A 15,944-nucleotide genomic window follows, 5' to 3' on the forward strand; every position below is an offset into this window, starting at 1 on the left:
TGCGTTTAGCCCCTTGCATACACTTTTGCGCGTACTTCAACAACGTCTTCTGTTTAACGCAGTCTCCTCATTTCTCTCATTCGAGAGCTTAAAGGGGCGGTGCAACGATATTCAATTGGAATGTTTTTCACTTTACACGAGCTTACTGGCACTAGTGAAACTCAAGGATACTCGCACGTAACGCCACTGACCAAGAAACTCCTTTGTTCCGCTGCGATTTCGAGGACAAAACCGAGTGTTTTCATTCAATCTCTCCTTCGAAAAACCTGATGACGTAGCTGGGCGGTAGCAGTACCGCCCTGTGACGATAGGGAGTGTCCTGTGTCCAATCGCTGCAATGACGACAACAGCCGAACCATAACATTGTCTGGAACTCAGCGCGTGTCCTGTGTCATGCCAACTCCAGCGCATGGCTATGATCAACATTGGCGGCATATAATCGGCTCCAGATCACGGGGCCGCTTGTTCTGGCTGCGAGTTGAGGGGGTGAACTCTGCTCGTTTTTCTTTATCTTTTTCCGCGACTTCGATTGCGTGTGGTGAAAATGAACGGGTATTTCACAGATCATTAACGTCAGGGATTCGTCCTAGGCGGTATTCGAGTAAAATACAAATATCAGTGTATCGCCCCTTAAAGACTGTTGGCTTCACAGTAAAGGCTGTGGCCTGTGGTTAGGGAGCTTCAAACGTAAGCTTGGTGTGTGTGATGATAAGCCATTTTTTTTTTAAATTTACAACGAACACGTTTACTTTGTCTTTGATGTTCCGCACCTTCCCAAAACACCCAAGAGCAATCTCCAAGCCAACAAACTTTGCATTGGAAATGAGGTCATTGAGTGGTCTTCTATTGTGAACTTTATTGTTCTATGCATGAGATGAGCTTGCAATTGGCTCCAAAACTTACTGAGAGACACATTTTTTCAAGAACCTTTTTGTAACATGGAAAAAATTGTGCCCCACAGGTACTGAGTGCCTCACTCTTTCTTGTAATCATATCCGTTGTTTATGCCAAGGATCTTCCTGATACAGTCATGGCTACAGCCTATTTCTGTGATAGGATGTGCATACGTTTTGGTTGTCTAAATAGCTAAAAAATTCAAGACGACAGGGCATAAGTTGCGTCATGCCATTCTGAAGGAAGAATCTGAAATACTTGATTTTCTCCACTAGTAACTCGGATGGATTTCAGCATGGCAGTTCCAAAGTAGGAGGCAGCCATAAGCTATCTTTGGGTGGCAAGTTGCTATAAAAAGTGTCCTCATGCTCTGGGATGAGCTTTCAAGCAGCCATGACTTTAAGTTCTTACTTACACGACGCCTGCAGCAAGACACACTTGAGAACGTTTTTGGAGCTATATACGACAAATGCTGGGCTGCTACAGAAACCCAAATGTGCATCAGTTCACCTCAGGACTAAAACACCTCCGGATAAAGAAACTGTTCAAACTGTCGGACAATGAAAACGTAGAGGATGACAAGGCTGACCTCCTAAAGGAGTTGCAAATAGCTTCGCACCATGAAAGTTTAATTTCAGACATTGTGGAATCTCTTCCAATTGATAACTTCCCGCCACTAGAGGATACTTCTGAGCTGGCATCAGACATCAGGTCTAACATAATTGATGACTCGTCCACTTTTTTATTACGTTTGGGGCTATTTGATCAAGCTTTTGATTGAACAGACAACTTACAGCTGTGGCTGTTCACAGCTGCTAGGATGAGTCCAATAACTTGACCAGGCCTCACCACTACTGTCTTGTTCCTAAAGCATACCACGTGCCTCGAAAATTCTTCGGGAACTTAGTAGTACCGTCACAAGCTGCCTTTCATTTCATTCAGCAACTAGAAGATCACTTTCTTCCCATAATAGAGAGTGTGACACATGTTCGAGGAGTGTGTGCCGCCTTGTATAGCACACTTTGAGGTCTGGGTGGTTTTAGCCTTTGCCCAGAAGAGTACCACAAAGGGTTTTTAAAATTGTTTTGCAGAATACGCTTGTGTTGACATGTTTGATTGCTTAACTGGATTTTGGACGAAGTTCGGTTGCACTCTTCAGTTGCTAGTGAGAACGAGACAGGTTTAACTGTTAATAGTGTATTAGCAGAGGCGGTTGCCAAACCAAAAACAAAAAGTGCTTATTAAGTGGGCAGTGCAGTTGCTCTCCAAATATTTGTTTCCCCTTTTTCCGGCGAATGTGTATCACGGCTCCCTAACAAAAATATTTCTCCACTTTCTACAAAATTTCTATAGAAAATAGTGTATAGAGGCTAAAAATATTTGAAAGAAAATGTATCCACTTTGGTATCCACTATCCATAGTTCTTCAGCCACTTTTTTTTTTTTTTTTTGAAGCCATATTTCTTTTCTGAACAATTTCGGGGAATGTTTAGAACGTTGAATCTTGTCAAATTTTGAATAGAGTTTTCATTGTTTGGTAATGGCTCGCCCGCAGTGAGTTTGAGGCTATGCAAATTGGTGTTTTTTTATATGTGCCGGAAATCGCGAATTTGTACTATCCGGTCTGTGCTTCGCACTGTTATTATACTCTTATGACTGGTAATGATAGCGATGTCTTATTTATTTTTGCACTTACTTCCCGTACCCGAGTCGGCGTGAAAGTGAATGTATCATACAGCATGTTGTCCGTGGAAAGGTTTTGTTAACTTGGTTCCGCTAAGAATCTGTTTCGAAGTTTACGACATGCCGAAGTCCTTCATATTCATTCATTTTTGTGAGTATCGATCTCTTTCGTATAAAACATACAGAGCTTCTGAAGTAAATCATGTATACATGAATATGGTCCAATAAAATGTGTTCGAACCACTTACTGTTGACCCCAAAATGCTCCACTAGCCAGGAGTCAATGCGGCGATTGTGTAACCTCAATGCTTTACAATAGAAAAAGAACAAGAAATATATATACTTATGCTTTGTGAAGTAATTTGAAATATTGTATGACACATTTTGCACGGACTCTATCGTAAAAAATAAAGCAAAAGTGCGTCAGTATTAAAAAAAAAGAAAAAAGAAAAACAGCGGCTTCGAAAGTCAAGGAGCTCCCGAGAGCCGAGCGAAGCGGGGAGGAAAGAGAGAGAGAAGGGTACCGGAAAACCAGAGCAGAAACGCCCAAACCGAAACCGAAACTAACTTGACCGGAAACGGAATCAGATTATACTTCATACCGCCTGCTAGGAGCGCTAGCTGTCACTGGTCTATCTGGGCCGCTGGGGCCTATGGCAGTGTCCGCTCTTTACCTTGTGTATATTACTCTATGGTTACACCACTGATACGGGAACACACGGTCACATCGGCGATAATTCCAGTCCTCTGGATTTGGTAACACCAAATCTATAATTTCATCGCAAAACAAAGGCACAGACGATAGTTCCTTTGGGTCTTTCTCAACATATTGATACCAGCTGATTCTAGAATGTCGTCGCCTTATTCAATTATACTATTAGTGTTAGGCATCCATTATGCTAGAGATAGCCGCCTCGGTGACTCCGAGGCAAAGCACCGGACTAGGGAGGCTGAGGTGCCGGGTTCGAATCCCGGCCCAGGTGGCCCCGAACTGACGGAAGTTTTATGCTGAGAAGGCGCTGTGTAACCGAGTTTTCAGTTGCACGTCGAAAGATGCCCAAATGGTAGAAACTAATCCCGAGTCCGCCCCTGGCGCGTACCAAACACTCTTCGTTGATTTCGCCCGACAAAACCCATAACCTTTAATTTGACTTTGATTATGTAAGAGGTCTCGACACGTTGTAAGTGTTTACTAAGAGTCAGAGCACTAAGTCATTTATTGACAGATCAGTCTATTAAGTATATGAATCACCGGCCTCTTTTCGGTTTCAACATTACCGCCGCAATCGACTCCTCTCGGTCTGCTCAGATAACATATTGTGCGATGCCACTTTAAAACGATCCAACATTTTTTTTTTTTTAACGGTGGACAAGGCGGGAGCATTTCATCATCATCAGAGCCGCTTTCTTTTCTCTTCCGGTTACTTTTCTTCCACTGTATTTTTTTTTCTCCTGCCGCAGTCTCTGGTTAAAATCATCAGGGTAGACCTCTGCAGAGTTTGGTCCTAGCATTTGTCAGGATTCTCATGCAAGCAATGTAACTTTTTTAACCGTGCGGTAAAGAGGCGGTTTTCATATTGTTTTTTTCTATCACATTTGTTTGGATTTTTTATGATGTAGATTTGGTGCAGGCAGTTTTATTACAAAAGGTAACATATAAATAACACCATAAGATTCTTAAAAAAAATGTAACTTTCATGCTAAATTCCGCAGATTGCAACGTTTACTACGACATAATAAAATAACATCTGGAAACCCGTACCCCTTTAGCGCCGTTAGGTTGATATTTTGCAGCAAGCATAGCGGAGTGCAATTTTAATCGTACCGAGGGAAGCTGTATTGACGCCCAATTGGGATTTTACTACGATCGACCGTCGAACACCTGCAGACCTTATCTTCAGTGTTCCGATAAGGGTAGTCATTTCTCAACAGAAGAACTTGTTGTATTGGTGGTTTACTAGCGCAAAAGTGACGAAGGCCATACTGCGCCAAACAGGTGTAATAAGCTTGCTCAGAGTAATAGTTTTGAAAGGCTCACTGTGAAATCAGCTCTGCAACAAGTTTTGTTATTGGTAGAAGGTGAAAAGGGATATGAAAGTTAAAATCGACGTAAAAAGACACTTTTTTCTAGGTATGTAATGACACGATTAAAGGGAATGATGGGATGCTCACCCACTAAGAGTGCAGGATGGAAAGGAATATTGTACGCGAAAAATTCCGGGAAGCAAGCACGTCGGTTTGGCTCAAGACCAGAACAAAGCCATAGAATATGAAGGACCGTTAATGATTCGCCACAGCGCTCACAGACTGGAGTGTCTCCTCCACAAAGGAGATGCCCATGTGTCAAGAAACTGTGTCCGATTCTAAGGCGGCAGTGGAGAACTTCGATAAAGCGATTTTCATGAGATGCACTCTCCCACAATCCTAAACTTGGTTTTACCACATGGAGCTTATTTTCACTTTCTTGGTCCCATTCAGACTGCCACTTTCGGAGGAGTGCTTTTTTAATCAGGGGCTTCACATCTTGGTAGGGTAGGCCAGTAGAGGTCACCGTGAGATTTTTTGTGGAGGTAGCCAACTGGTATGCTTTTTCATTGCCCAAAAGTCCAACATGACTGGGGATCCAGCAAAACTTTATATTATGGCCACGAACTAAGGAACTATTGATATTAAATCGCACTAATTGGGCTAGCTTATTTTTGGTATCTTTTATTGAACAGAGAGCCGAAGCAGCACTTTGTGAGTCCACAAAGAGAGCAGCTTTCAAAGTTTTGCTTGCCATGATGTATTCAAGAGCCATCGATACGCCATAGAGCTCTGCAGTGAAAATACTAGCCATGCTTTCAAGTCGTTGAGCCTTTGTAAATTCTTTAGAGTAAACGGCAGTTCCTACAGAGGAGGAGTTCTTGGATCCATCAGTATAAAAGTGAACATAGTTGCTGTATTTCTTTTGTAGCTCAACAAATTCTTGTTGAATAATAAGTGGAGAAACACTATGTTTGCTGAACCGTGTAAACGTCCAGTCACAAGAAACTGGAAGCAGCTCCCAAGGTGCAATACGTAGAGGCTTCTTAAGGAGTTCAATCCCATTAAGGTCGAGCTGAAGAGATTCCTGATCACTTCCCACACAAAAACTTAAAGGTCTGACCGTCCTCGGCTTGTTCTCGAAAAGACGGGTATACCGAGATCGCTGCAAAGTAGTAAAGGTTGGGTGGTCAAGGTCCGACATAATCCGGGAAGCATAACTCAGCCCTACTGAAAAAAACCATTTGGCGCCCATATGAAAATAAACGGGTCCATACCGGTAACCGTTTAACCATACTGGTCACCAGTTTGTCAAAGGGGTCGCCCGTATGGCTCAAAGGGGTCCCCCGTATGAGCCATAACGGTCACCTATTTGGCAAACGGGTCGCTCGTCTGGGCAAATGGGCGACTCGTTTGGGCAAAGTTGTCGCACGTTTGCTGAAACCGGCGACCATGCTGCAAACTGCACCGGTTTAATCAAACGGCTCTCCGTAGCCCGTTTGATATTGAACGTACAGATCGGCGGCGTGGGCACGCCTAGCGTTTCAGCCGTGGCAGCCAATGTTTTCCGGAAGGCTGGGAGCGCCGGTTCATCGATTTCAGATCGTCCGCGTAATGCAAGTAATTATATTTATATTTCAATTGCGCTGATTTTCGATTATACTGCAACTAAAACTAACACCTTCTTTTGTTTCACGTAAATGCGCGACGTTGGTGAGCCGATATTTTTGACAGACCTTTAATACTTTGTCCATCTTTGTTGCCTCAATTTACTTATTCAGCTCGAATCTCTCTCGCAGAAGACGCGACCGCGTGAAAGAATGTACATCTAGACTCCGTTTCACTTTAATTCAAGACGCAGCGAAGGTAGCACGCGTACACGCGGCTGCAAGAACATCGAGCATTGCGAGAGCACGCCCTCCGTTGCAGCACTCAAACTACGAGCTTGCGCTGGGTACTTTCTTCGCTCGGGCGCAAGCCGAGCTTCTGGCCGCCCCGCCGCCATTTCCAAAGTTCGAGCGCGCGCGCGCGCGCGCGCGTTTGTTCTTCGGGACTACAAAAACGCATCTCCCTGGAATGCCTGGGGAGAGGGAGAGGGGCTGTCCCGGTGGTCCCAGCGCCTTGACCTCGCCCCCTCCCTCCTCTCTTGTCACCCCTGTCACGTGACCCACAGCAGCGCGCGAGCTACACGCTGATAAGCATCGAGATCCGGAAGGGTGCGCCTTGCAGCCGCTTTTTTCTTTGTCTGCTTGTTGTCAGTTGCTGCTCGAAGTTCGCTCGTCCTACCTGCTTCAATCTGTCGCCTAACCCTGCGGTCTTATTGGAATGTCTCTCGAGAACGTATTGGATGTGCACCAAAGCTATCAGTGTTCGAAAAGACCCACGTGTATGTCGGCAACGAGCGATTCTTCAAAGAAGTCGCAAATTCTCGCGGTTTGGTTGGGTTCGGCAAATGACAGCTTGTGCGCCGCATCGTGTTGAAACTTCCAAGGAGCCGTTCCCTCTCGTTTGTGTTTGTGTGGTTGTCCTGCTTTGACCGTGTCGACAAATATCACGGATTACATCTTTCAAGTCCGCTATTGTTATGGTAAGTGCACTGCAACCTACGTGTTGGCAACGATTGACCGTTCTTCTACGCGTACTCTTCTAGATTATCTAAAGAATTATGCAGCGCCTATTCGCGAGGCAGCGAGGAGAATAATTTCCCCGAAAGTCTACCTGTATAGTGTTCACAGATCGTTTGCACGTTTGTACTTGTCTACAGAAGAGGTAATAAACTTCGAGGAGAATTGAAAACAATCTTTTGTGTCGGTTTTCCTGTCCACTTACAAGCACCTACGCGAGTGCATTTGTTCTACGTGTTTTCTCCATGTTATAAATACGTTTATGAGTTTCGGGACGTCTTAAATATGTTTAAGATAACCAACCTCCCAGACGATACCCATTTAGGGCTAGCGCATAATTTGCCAATTCGAATGGCACGTTCAAACGTGTGGTCACGTGCCATGCCGAACGGGTACTCGTACCATACGGCACCCGGATCAAACGAGCACCTGTATCAAACGGGTACCGTTTCCAAACGGGTACCCGTATCCCATAATCACGTTTGATCCAAACGGATCGACAAGTTTGATTCAAACGGGCGACCAGTTTGCCACCCGTTTGAATTTCAAATGGTTTTTTTCAGTAGGGAGGCCTAAATACTGCCCTCGCTTGGCAAGGGACATCTGATGAGATTCCACATACAAGCTAAGCACAGGAGACGTACGGAAGGCGCCCGTGGCGAGCCGCAAGCCAAGGTGGTGCACAGGGTCCAGCATGTTCAGCGAGGATGGTCGCGCCGAGTTATAGACTATAGCACCGTAGTCAAGACGGGATCGCACCAGAGAGTTATACAAGCGTAACAGGACCTTTCATTCTGAACCCCATGTTTTGTGAGACAGAATTTTTAGAATGTTAAGGAATTTTAAGCATTTCTGTTTTAGTTGCTGTAAATGGAAGTTAAAATTTAACTTTTTGTCGAAAATATTGCCCAAGAACTTATGTTCAGCTTTAACGGCTATAGGAGTTCGGTTTATTTTTAAGCTGGGATCTAGGGATATCCCACGTCGGAGAGAGCAGGGTACGCACACAGTTTTCTCAGCTGAAAACCGGAATCCATTTTCATCTGCCCATTTGCTGGTTTTATTTATTGCTAGCTGCAGCTGGCGCTCGCAACTAGAAGGATTGCAAGAGGAAGAAGAGATCTGCAGGTCGTCGACATAAAGCGAATAAGCAATGGAACGTGGTATCACTTCAGCAATCGTATTCATCTTGACGGCAAACAATGTGACACTAAGGACACCTCCCTGCGGGACCCCATTTTCTTGTAAGAAGATATCGGACGGAGTGGTGCCTAACCGAACCTGAAAAGTTCGTCCCGTTAAGTAAGCTTTAATGCAACGGAGCATGCGACCTCGTACTCCATAGGCAAGAAGATACTGAAGAATGCCATGCCTCCAAGTAGTATCGTACGCTTTCTCTAAATCAAAAAATACAGAAACGCAGTGCTGCCTGTTTAAAAATACTTAACTAATTAAGGTTTCAAGGCGTACCAGGTGATCCAAGGTGGACCGACCCTGTCGGAAACCACACTGATTCTTATCCAAGATATTGTTAGTTTCAAGAAAATATACAAATCGCCTGTTAATGAGTCTCTCATATGTCTTACCCAGGTAGCTAGTGAGTGCAATTGGGCGGTAACTTGATGGACATGAAGGGTCCTTTCCTGGTTTCAGGAAGGGTATGATGACATGTGCACATTTCCATGCGTCGGGAAAGTAGGAGTCTTCCCAGAGGCGGTTAAAGAATTTAAGCAACTGTCCAAACGATTCCAAGGAGAGCCGACGAAGCATTTCGTAGTGGATAGAATCAGGACCTGGTGAGGATTGTTTCTTGGTGTCAAGGGCCAGTTTTAGCTCACAAACCGTAAAAGGTTTGTTGTAAGGTTCTGAATCCGTACCTGACAACTTCAGTCGCTGACATTCTGCATTCCTCTTGAACAGCTTAAAAGAAGCATTGTAGTTATCAGAGGAAGACACACCCTGAAAGTGAATACCGAGGGCATTTCCTATATCCTTTAACGATGCAGGAGACGGGGCGAAGAGAGGAGGAACAATGAAACCACGGTAGTCACCCCTAATTTTACGGTAGCGGTCCCACACCTCTTTCGCGGAGGTAGCGCTGCTCATCGAAGAGACATACTTCTTCCAGGATCTCCGTTTTGCCTGCTTTCGTGTCCACCGAGCCTTCGCCTTTCGTTTTTTAAACTCCATCAAGTTTTTGGGAATTGGATACCTTCGAAAAGTGTCCCATGCTTTTTTCTGGTTTCGCCTAGTTGTGCTGCACTCCTGGGTCCACCACGGCTTGCACCGTTTTGGGAGGTTTGTGGATGTCTTGGGGATAGAGTGATGTGCTGCATTTATAATTTACTCGGTAACATATAAAGTAGCCTCCTCTGGTGTCATACTCTCAAGCATTAATGGGTCAAGTGTGGCCTCCAGTTGAAACAGTCCCCAGTCAGCCTTATCAAGTTTCCATCGAGGAATTCGCTTTAAAATAGTGGGCAATGGAGTATGACTTTCTAAAATGATGGGAAAATGATCACTGCCAAGAGGATTATCTAAAACCTTTCATGAAAAACAAGAGAATAATGTAGCTGATGATATAGACAAGTCTATACATGTGAAAGTGTTATGGCTCGAACTATAAAATGTTGGTTGTTTACTGTTTAAAAGGCATAGTGATGATGAAAGTAAAAAACGTTCTATGACTGTTCCACGATTATCCAACCGAGCACTTCCCCATAAGGGGTTGTGTGCATTAAAATCCCCTAAAATTAAAAAAAGGCTTTGGCAGCTGGTTCAGCAGGTCCTGCAAATCGTAAAAGTCAATCGGAACGTCTGGTGGAAGGTAAAGGGAGACAAGAGTTATGAGACGATCAGCAAGAATACGCACTGCAACAGCCTCCAGGGGAGAGGGAAGAGGAACTGCCGGGCATGGAATATCGCCTCGTACCACAACAGCCACTCCACCCGAAGAATGAGATGATGTACGGTCTTTTCGAAAAACATGGTGACGACGAAAGATGTTCATATGAGTGCTATTGAGATGAGTCTCCTGCAGAGCGACTGCCAGAGTTCGCAGCTCATCAAAATAAATGCACATCGTCAATGTTGTGAAGCAATCCTCGGCAGTTCCATTGCATGAAACTGTAACTATTTATGGTGGATATGTTAAAAGGGGTTCCTGCCTAGACGCCCACAGGCGGCTTGGGCGGGGTTACCCGTGGTATCGGTTTCTTTGGGATGACTTCTTTAGTTTTGGGTCATCAGGAGGAGCCAAACGGATGGGAGGAGACTCACTCACATCCATCCGCTCCTCTTCAGGTGAGACGGTGGAGCCAGCAGAAAGGGCCTGCTGCTCCTTAGATGTGGACGGCTCCTCGGGGGGCTTGGGGCGAGGGGCTCGCTCCTTCCTCCTAGGGGGAGACCGAGTTATCGGGGCAGGCATGTCGTTTGACAGCCTGTCGCTCTGACTGGGAGGGGCACCAGTGCCACCTCTCTGAGGTGGAGGGCACGCCGCCACCTCTGGTTTCTTGGTAGGTGGGGGCTGAGCGACGGCCTCCCGGTTCCCAGAGGGAACCTGGAAGGGTCGAGGCTCGGAGGGTAATGCAAGCTCCCTACGCACCACCTCGACAAAGCCCCCCTTTGCCAAGAAGGCATAGCGCTTCTTGGCCTCGGGGTAAGAGAGGTTGTCCTTGGCTCTCAAAGAAAGGATCTCTTTCTCCTGTTTCCATATGGGGCATGCGCGGGCGTAGGCGGGATGTTCACCATCCCAGTTAGCACACTTCACTTCATTCTCGCAGATGTCGGCAGCGTGATCAGTGCTTCCACACTTTGCACAGATGTTCTTGCCTCGACAGCTCCGAGCGCCATGACCGAACCGCTGGCACCGAAAACACCGCAGCGGATTCGGTACATACGGTCGGACAAGGCAGTGGAGGTATCCTGCCTTCAGGAATGCTGGGAGAGTGTGTCTTTCGAACGTGAGAATAACATGCTTGCTTGGAGTTTCCACACCATCCCGTTTGAAAATGATCCGCTTTACAGCAACGACACCCGATGGTCGGAGGCCTTCGAGAATTTCCTCTTCACTAGAGTGTAGGAGGTCGTCCTCGGAGAGCACCCCTTGAATGGTATTCAGTGTGCGGTGTGGGGCAGCTGTTACTTGGACATCCACGATGCGGGACAGTTTCTGGAGCGCCATGCTTTGATCCTTAGTGTTGACTTCGACAAGGAGATCACTGGAATGCATCTTCTTTGCTTTGTAGTTATAACCAATCAAGTTCTCAAGAACTTTTGCCACAATGAAAGGAGACATTTTTCCCACAGGGCGCTGTTCATCTTCAGAATGAATAACAAAAAATCTTGTGAAAGTTGCAGGTTCAACATTTTTTACTTTGGTTAGTTCAGGATAAGGCCGCTTGGACGCTTGTCCTGAAGAGGTTTTGGTAGAGGACGCCATAGAAGGCAGATAAAATTCAGCATCCGTGGCGTACCGCCCACCACGGAGCCCAACATGGGGACAGGCAGCACCTCAAAACAGTTAGGGCTTGTCTGAGAATGTTGCTCTGCCAGTACTACCAAGACGCTATAACGAAGTGTGGTTCAAGACAAGAGAATCTATTGCCACCCAAGGTTAGCCCTTGCCGCCAAAGGGGGTGAAAAGGAAGGAAGAGAAATGAGAAGAGTAAAAAGAAGGAGAAGAGAACGCTGAAAGAAAGGAGGGGATAGTGGAAGTGCTGACTGACTGAATCATCCTGGTCGGGCCAAGCCAGGACACCCGTCTACGGGAAGCGGGGGCCGAAGTGGTGTATTGCCTCACCCGGGGGGCCCCGAAGGGTCCAAACCTACCCCGGGCTCGGCTCAACCACCAGGATGCCCTTTTCCCCGGACACGGGAAAGCCACGCACAGCCAGACGTGGGCAGGCGAACCCGCATGGCTCGGGGTCTGTGGAGACGCCACTCTCCAAACACCTGCTTTCACAGGTGCACCCTGCGGGGTCAACAGAAGAACAATGCGATACTACTGCATCAGAGGTAATTAGACGTTTATTAACACCCAAATATATTACATACTAGGCATTACCATGCTTGATCCATCTCAAATCGCCCATAGAAACGCTATACCAATTACTATGTATATCTAACAAAAATTATTTAAACACTTTGAAATTTTAACTGTTCTCGGTAAACAAATGAAGATATGAGCAGTGCCCAAACTTTAATGGATTCTGAACACAGCTAGCCCAGCCAATTTTGCCCTAGAATTATGTTGGCGCTCTTTTCACTCATCCCATGTTTTGTTCGTGTTCCGCCAGATGTAACACCAACGTTTTTTTAAATATCATTTATAATATTAGTCATTAGAGTCTATACTTGTGCTTCTTAGTGTTCTTATTTTGTTGTCTATGCACTTCCTCTATGCATCGAGTGCTACTTGAGAACACTGTCATTTACAATGTTGACAACCATAGCGCAAATGCTCGAACAATACATTGACGCTTTCACTGCTTGGAACAATTATGTGTATGAGCGTTAAAATACTCGAACAATAGGCGACTTGGTATCGATTCATCCTTGAAAAACCTCGGGATTGTGTAAAAAAAAAGGAAGAGGGGTACCCGTATTCGAGAGTTTGTTTGTGAGACTCTGTGAGGCTGTGTGTGATATACCATTTTTCCTGGTTTCCTCAATCTCGAGGTCTTTCACAGATTCAAGTGTCTTTCTTGTCGTCACCTATTGATGGTCTCAAATGCCGTTTATGTCTGTCGCCGTCTAAGTGTGATCTAAACATTTCGCTTTTCACCGCGTCTCAGCGCATTCGACTCCTGTATGTGTTGTTTCTTTTTGCTTTTCAGCTGAGTTCCCGATGACGCAGTCGCTTGCTCACCATGGCGCAGTGTCCTCGGTGGCCGTGGATCGCGGGGCCCCTGGGACTTGTCACGGGGTAACGGGGAAGCTGGTCCCTGGTTGGTGTGCTGTCCGACCGGCGCACAGGTCTCGTGGATGAAGAGCGGGCAATCCCCTGACCGGTTGTCGATTCCGACGGCCCAAGACGGCGGGTCGCTGGTTCGGCGCAGGGCCGGCTGGGGTAGCGGGGCTGCCTGACGACTCACGCGCAGCTCTGGTCCCTGGAAACAGCAGCCCCCGAACGGCGCGAAGCCCTGTGCTGGGTGGCTGGGGATCCTCTTCGTGGATGCGGGGACGTACTGCGGTCGAATGACCACTTGGTCTCCGACCGCTTGTGACGACGCTCGCACCGCGCTCTTGCGGTGACGTGTGGACACGTGAGCGTAGGTGGCAATAACTGACCAATGGCCGTTACGCTACCCTTTCCCTCGGATGCCGTAGTTCGGGGGATTCCCCTACGGGTTGATCCGGGAGCGAACGCTGAGGTGACCTTTTATCTAGGTCAGTGCTTGCCAGTAAAACAATGATGTCTGGCGCGTTCGCGAAGGCAGCGGGTGCATTGTGCTTTGCACTTCCCTTAATGTGACATTTCGCCACTTACTGGGGCTGCCTCCACGGAAACTTCGGATATTAGTTTTTCCGAGTTCGCAGATTGTAGCAAGACGCCTGTTGTTCCTCGTCGGCGTTATCTCGCGTTTTGCGTGCATATTGCCGCGGGGGCTGCGTTTGTTCGTCCCCTTCCTCTTCCCTTTCGTTGTAGGGTTTGAGATCGAAGACATGCACAGGCCCGCTGACTTTTCTTGAGTTCTTCTCAGTCAGCTTGTACACGAGTGGTGAAAATACTTCGTGCACTCGGTACGGGCCCAACCACTTTGGTGCCAGTGAAGCAGAAAAGCCTTTGGTGGCGTCGCTCAGATTATGGTTTCGTCTGAAGACGAGATCGCCTACTTTGTAGCGGAGATCCCGGCGAGAGCGGTCGTACTGAGCTTTTTGTTTAGCTCGTGCTACCCCGAGATTGCGACGGGCCTTCGAGAAAGCTTTCGTTATCCGGGTTTGTAGCGTGCGCGCATGTTCAGTCTGTTTCGACTGTGCGTCGCTCACCCCAGCGTTTGCCCCCCGTACGCGGTCCATTGGATTCGGCAATTCTCTCCCAAATGTGAGGAAGGCGGGGGTGAAGCCTGTCGAACGATTGACAGTGGAACGGAGTGCGAACCCAATCTCGGGAATGTGTGCGTCCCTGTCGCGGTGCTTTTCGGCACATGCTGCCAGCATGGGTTTGATGTTTCTGTTTCATCGCTCCGTGATGTTCGCCTGTGGATGGTAGGGTGTGGTTGTTCTGTGATTGATGCCCAGCGCTTTGCAAGCGTCCACAAATACCTTCCCGACGAAGTAGCTTGCTCTATCTGTTAGAAGAGCTTCAGCGAACTCGAATCGGGTGAACACCTCCATGAGCTTTTCAGTGATTCCTCGGGCCGTCACCTTTCGTAGTGGGAAAAGTTCTACCCATTTGCTGAAGTGGTCAGTGACAACCAATAGATACTGGTGTCCTTTGGGGCTCCTTGGTAAAGGGCCGACCACGTCGCAAGCCGCCAAAGATCATGGTTCTTGGCTGTGGATCGGCTGCATTAGGCCCGGAGGTTTGCCGCCTCTTGGTTTGAAGCTTTGGCAAGTGTGGCACGTGCGGACGTAGCGGAACACGTCCCTTTTCATGCCCGGCCAGGTTGCGATGTGGCATAACTTTGTGTAAGTCTTGGAGCCACTCGCATGTCCGGCCAAGTGCGAGTCGTGATAGTACCGCATTACTGCGCACCTCAGACTTTTTGGCACTACCACCTTGAACACATTATCTGTGTCCTTCTCAGATGGGATATACTTCATCAGGAGCCCGTCGGCGTTCAGCAGATATTGATCCAGCGTGTCAGTACCAGTACCAGATACATCCCCACACTCGGCGTTTACTGCAATACCAGCAGTCGTACGCCCGGCGGACGCGCCGCCCGACTCCACAGAGTCCGACTCACTCGAGAGTGCGTCGATCACCTTTCGACAAAACGGATCATTCTGCTGAGCTTTCAGTAGCTCTTCTTTGCTGAACACGATCCCCACTGCGCTCACTGCGGCTATGTGGTTCACGTTTTCGTCCGAGGAGGTGTGTGGTGTTGCCTCCATTTTGGACTGATTTTCGGCTCCGCGTGGCTTGGGGTTTGCCATTGGCTCGACCTGGGTCCTCGCGGAAAGATTTGCACAGTCTACGGGGGCTCGCGACAGTGCGTCCGCCACCACGTTTGTGCTGCCTTTCCTGTACCGCACGACATAGTCGCATTTTTGCAGTAGCAAGGCCCATCTCGCTAACCGTCCTGCGGGTTCGCGAAGTCTGGACAGCCATATTAGGCTCTGGTGATCTGTTTCGATCGTGAACGTGGTCTCGTCGGCATAAATGTCGAAGCGCTTCAGGACAAATACAATGGCCAAGCACTCTTGTTCACATGTGCTGTAGTTCACCTCAGCGGGTGTGAGCGAGCGGCTAGCAAATGCTACCGGACCAAGCAGTCCCTCGTGCTCTTGGAGCACGACCGCTCCCAAGCCCAGTTTGCTCGCGTCCGTTTGGATCACGAAAGGCTTGTTCAAGTCGGGCAGCTTTAGTTCAGCTGTGTCCTCGAGCGCTTTAGAGGTGCAGCGAAATGCCGCTTCCTGCTCGGGACCCCAACTCCATCGCACGGTCTTTCTCAGTAGCCGTGACAGTGGCGCTTGAAGTGATGCGCAGTTTGGGATGAATTGGCGGTAAAAATTTACCATTCCCAGATAGCGACGGAGCGAGTTTACGTCCGTC

At 47.6% G+C, this 15,944-nt stretch overlaps 1 pseudogene; it reads left to right on the top strand.

Annotated features, from left to right (window-relative positions):
* LOC120849012 overlaps positions 1–15,944 on the top strand; it is a 38,039-nt pseudogene that overhangs the window by 7,204 nt on the left and 14,891 nt on the right.

This window comes from Ixodes scapularis, unplaced genomic scaffold (genome assembly GCF_016920785.2).
Source record: "Ixodes scapularis isolate PalLabHiFi unplaced genomic scaffold, ASM1692078v2 PGA_scaffold10__122_contigs__length_95168666, whole genome shotgun sequence".
NCBI classification, from domain to species: domain Eukaryota; kingdom Metazoa; phylum Arthropoda; class Arachnida; order Ixodida; family Ixodidae; genus Ixodes; species Ixodes scapularis.